Source organism: Vanessa cardui, chromosome 22 (assembly GCF_905220365.1).
Source record: "Vanessa cardui chromosome 22, ilVanCard2.1, whole genome shotgun sequence".
In the NCBI taxonomy this organism is placed as follows: domain Eukaryota; kingdom Metazoa; phylum Arthropoda; class Insecta; order Lepidoptera; family Nymphalidae; genus Vanessa; species Vanessa cardui.
The window spans coordinates 5364595-5369918 of record NC_061144.1 but is presented as its reverse complement, the minus strand read 5'-3'; positions in this window follow the sequence as shown (position 1 = coordinate 5369918).

Sequence of the window (5324 nt, the reverse complement as noted above, 5' to 3'; positions counted from 1 at the left end):
GAAAAATAAAGTATTTGGTTTTTTCTGTATACGAGAGTAATGACCACCTTCCGAATTTATGTACGATTATTGTGATCATGTTGCGGCATTTAAAATTGTTGTTAGCAAAAGATTTTACTCTATGTTTTTATTTAATTTCCTCCCTTAAATGTCCTGAGCTGTGTCAGCATGTGCTCCGTCCTACCATCGAGATATATTTGGTATTATAATAAACGGTGACAATAGTTATACGTTCTCTAGTTTTTCTCCATTGCTTTTTATCAATCTTTCAATTTAGTATTTATTTTTAGAATAAGAAAAGATGGATAGTATGTTCTACTCTAGTAATGCCCGGGTACTCAAATGTCTAGTAAAATATATTTACTTAATACATTCCTCAATTAAACTCTTCTATACAGTTTTACAAACACTTGAACTGTTTTTAAATTAATTAATGTAATTGAAAGCAAAAATCCAACGACTTACAAAATGACAAATAAAATGAACAACAAAAGAAGATCCCCGACAAAGACAAAACTATCGACTGACAAAAAGTCTCGCTGTCTTTAAAACGAGTATTGTTTCCGTATTATCACTTTTTAATTAAGAAAGAAAGTTAATAAAACGATTTAACTGCCTTTTATTATCGATTTTACGATAACATTTCGTGCTATAAACCTTTAGTGTTACTACTTTTTTTTCTTTTTCTTATATTATTTCTAATTATTCGTATGTACCTATCATTTTTAATAATGCCTTGAAGTTAGAGCTGGTTATTGGAATTTATGAATTTGTTTTCTTTCTTAAAAAATGATGCTGAGAAAGCCCAGTGGTTAGAACGCGTGCATCTTCACCGATGATTTCGGGATCAAACTCAGGCAAGCACCACTAGATACATATGTGCTTAATTTGTGTTTATAATTCATCTCGTGCTCAGCGGTGAAGAAAAACGTCGTGAAGAAACCTGCATGCGTCTAATTTCATAGAAATTCTGCTAAATGTGCATTCCACCAACCCGCTTTGGAACAACGTGGTGGAATATCTTCCAAACCGTCTCCTTAATGGGAGAGGAGGCGTAAGCCCAGCAGTTACTTTACTTTACTTTTTTACTTAAAAAATATTAAATGAAATGACTGCAAATAAAAAAAAATAAGATTACTAGTTGTTAACTCTTAAATATAACATAGCTGGGCCACTGGCTACTACTTCTCCTTAAGAACTATTTCTAAAGGAGAAGTTGTTTTTAGTACTGGTTGGACACAAATGTTTAAACAAATAACACGTGGCTATGCGGTACATTTCCATGATATATGAAGAGGTTGTCAATGTGTACGTCTACAAAAGAGTATTTATTGAGAGAACTGGTCCTTGAAATAACATTTCGCTTTGGAGCTGACTGTTTCATAATAAGATGAAGGAACTAGAACACCTGCGCGATCAAGCGAAGTGACAGGCAGCGCGATGTTGGATCGTCTGTAATGCTGCGGCCACATATTTGCTAAATAATATAAAAAATTTGGGTCGACGACCTCCGGTGACCTCTGGTGTGTACACAGGTTTTCAAGGGTACGCCACTCCGAGATCCCTGGTTCGATTCCCGGCCGAGTCGATGTAGATAATTATAAATTAGTTTTCCATGTTGTCTTGGATCTGGGTGTTTGTGGTACCGACGTTACTTCTAATTTTCCATAACACAAGTGCTTTAGCTACTTACATTGGGATCAGAGTAATGTATGTGATGTTGACTCATATTTATTTGTTTTACTTAAATTAGATTGAACTGACAGGAAATCAGTTAACCCCTTGGGATGTTATTAGCAAAGTAGGAATACTTACTGTTGCATACATAAGGTTGAAGCTAATACTTGTTAACTTCCAGACAGGATATATTATATGTAAATAAATAATAGTTTTTAACCAATATAACGTTGTAATTTAAATGTAAGAAAAGGGAAAGAGTTTTTGTAGTAGGTACGGTTCTTTTCGGTAGAATGGACATTTCGAACCGGTGATTACTTCACTTTAATATAGTTTTGTAAAATTACAATTTAAATGTCCTTGTAAAAGCAAACTTGAATTAATTCTGTTTTGATTTTAATTAATGTTGACATGATTAAAATCACATTATATTACTTAACAAAATATTATATAAAACATTGTTTTAATTCACAACAGATTAATTATAACATTTAGGTAACAGTCATTATTATTGATTTAATTTATACATAAACCACTTACATAAGTAACTCGTATGTATAAACCATGCTTAATCCTTATTTGACTAAGTTCTAAAATCTTAATTTATTATCATTGCAAGGCAAACAACATGATAATTATGAAATTGTTTTATGTAATATTAAGTTATTATATGGATTTATATATATTCACTTAAGTAAATCAAATCAAAACAAATGAAGCGTTTTTGAATCGTCAATAATTAAATTCTAGCACCATTTCGGAAAGCAGCTTCTAGCGAGAAGAAACGGCAAGAAACTCGCATAGTTTCTCCTTTCATATAAACAGATTACAATCTTGTTATTTACACTAATTAGTGTCCTATGATGGAACCCGATCCTAACTCTTGGTTTTTCTTCCTAAAAAGTACTCTTTAAATTTTAATAACATGATTTATATATTAATTTAGTCTTAATTTTCAATAGTCAGTATGAGTTACGGTACAAAGTATATTCAAATCGTTTGTAAAAAATACTTTGGTAAAAAAAGCATATTATTCGATACAAGATTTTATAAATGATAAAAATATGGAGTTTATACCAGTTGACTTCCAAGCAGCATACATTTATAAATAATTGTGTTTAACTAACATGACTTTGTATTTTTAAATGTTAAAAAAGAGTAACTACTGAGTTTCTTGTCGGTTCTTCTCGGTAGAATCTACTTTCCGAACAGGTGGTAGCTTCACTTAATTGGAAAATGTCAATTCAAAAGTGCTTGTAAAAACCTACTTGAATAAAGTTTATTTTGATTGTTTGATTGAAAAGATTTAGTTACTAGAATTCATTAAGTTACCGAGAACGAGATGAATTATGAACACAAATTAAGCACATATTTATAGTAGTGCTTACCTGGGTTTGAATCCGAAATCATCGATTAAGATGCACGCGTTCTAACCATTTTTCCATCTCGGCTCTCACATCGACGTATTCCCGAAAAATATTAGAACGGTCGGTTTATAATGTCTATACGGTACTGTCACCTGTCATCAGCATAGTAGGGAATGTGCCTGATTTGCAACAAGTATATTCAGAATTTTGACAATGCTATAATACTATACACAAATGTACTCTGGTGTTTAAAGAGATATAAGTCACAGGACCCATGGCAGGATTAGCGTCCCATAGAGTTACGCTTGTATAGAGCGTCCATATTTGCGGATTCACTTGTGAAATATTATATATTCTGCGCAGCTGGCTAATCTGCTTGATTAGGTGCAATGGATAAAATTCGGACATGACAACGATTATTATATATATTTTGGACATTAAATTATGTCATAAATACTTACCGTTACTTTTATTTAGCTTATTATTTTGTTGTAATGTAACAATTATTGCCTAAAGAATAAAATAATTGAATTCTAGACAAAAAGATTAGAATATTCTAGAAAATATTACGAATGAACAATCATATTAAGTTAATAAAATAATTAGATTATAATATGGACATTTATAAAAACAAATCTTCTTCTTCGGGATTATTTGAAACGTCACTTTGATCTCTGAAGTCATTTCAAAAATATATATTAAACAATTTCATTTGAAGAATTTCATCTTTCAAAAACTGATTACACGTTTAATCATAAATATAATTAATTACAAACGTAATGAAAACATAGAAGCACTTGGACGTTTATTCAAAATGTCAAGATTTCGTCATTTGTTTTGCTCGATTAATATTATATTTATTAATTTATATGTCAAATGATTTGTCATCAGGATTACTTTGAGAGGGTTCCATATTCTCAGAAATCAAAATAATAACTCAGCCTAATAACTTCATTATCTTTACAATATTTTAACCTACTCGACATTTAGCATTTTTTTAATTTTGTGCCAATGGGCAAATTGGCCAGCTGGTGCGATGTGAGCACTACACCTCACACTCGTCATTTTATGCGCCTTGTGCCTGTACGATATTGGCTCAAGGGCCCTTTAAAATGAAACACAACAGTATCAGTTATTGATATTATTAGTTTAGTTTACATTAGTCAACCACTTATATACCATTTGTAAAGTTCACCCACGTTTGAAAATCATATAAATATTTATTTTTTATTTTTGTGGTATAGGTTGGCGGACGAGCATATGGGCCACCTGATGGTAAGTGGTCACCATCACCCATAGACAATGAAGCTGTAAGAAAACTAAACTATTCCTTACATAGACAATGTGCCACCTTGGGAACTCAGATGTTATGTCCCTTGTGCCTATAGTTACACTGGCTCACTCACCCTTCAAAACGGAACACAACAATACTGAGTACTGTTATTTAGCGATAGAATAACTGATGAGTGGCTGGTACCTACCCAGATGGGCTTGCACAAAGCCCTACCACCAAGAAATAAATAAATTATACACTATTTTTAAATTATCATTATATTTAGTGATCATCACTGCTCATAGACAATGGCGCATTAAATGTTTATATTTCTTACGTTAACTATATTCCACCTTCTTTATATAAGGTTAATCAATATGATTTATAAAGTAAAAATTCAGACATTTTTTCATATGATTTACAAGTCAAACTTTTATTATATTACATTTTTTTGTTTCTAAAACAATATTCACATATTTAAACTAAATTAGTACTAACAATGACACATCCGTTTAGTAGAAGGGTTGCTTCAAAGGGTGTCCTAAATAAACCGTATTGGAAGCACATTGGATTGAGCAATAAATACTGCGCCAAATTAAAAGTAAATATCGATTATCTTGGGTTAAAATATTTGATTAACGTGTCCTTAGAATAATTAAAAAGAAAGTTGAGTTTGCAATTACAATGGTTGATCAGTTTTGTTGTATTGGTTCACAAGTAACGCAGATTAATATTTATATTTCAAATCTGAATTGTGATTGGTCAATTTCAGCCGATACAGCAATAGGCAACAAACGTGGGTTCAGTATTTAGTTAGATTAGTATAACTTTGACAAGCAGATTAAAAATATGAAAACGTTGCGCAAAAAGCTAGTTTATTTAAATTTTTTGATATTTGTACAAATAATTAAACTCGTTTACTTGTACAATTTCGGTTACGGTACCAATTTTACATATTATTATTGTACCTACACAAAGTTTTTGGGGAGAGGATTTTATACATAAGT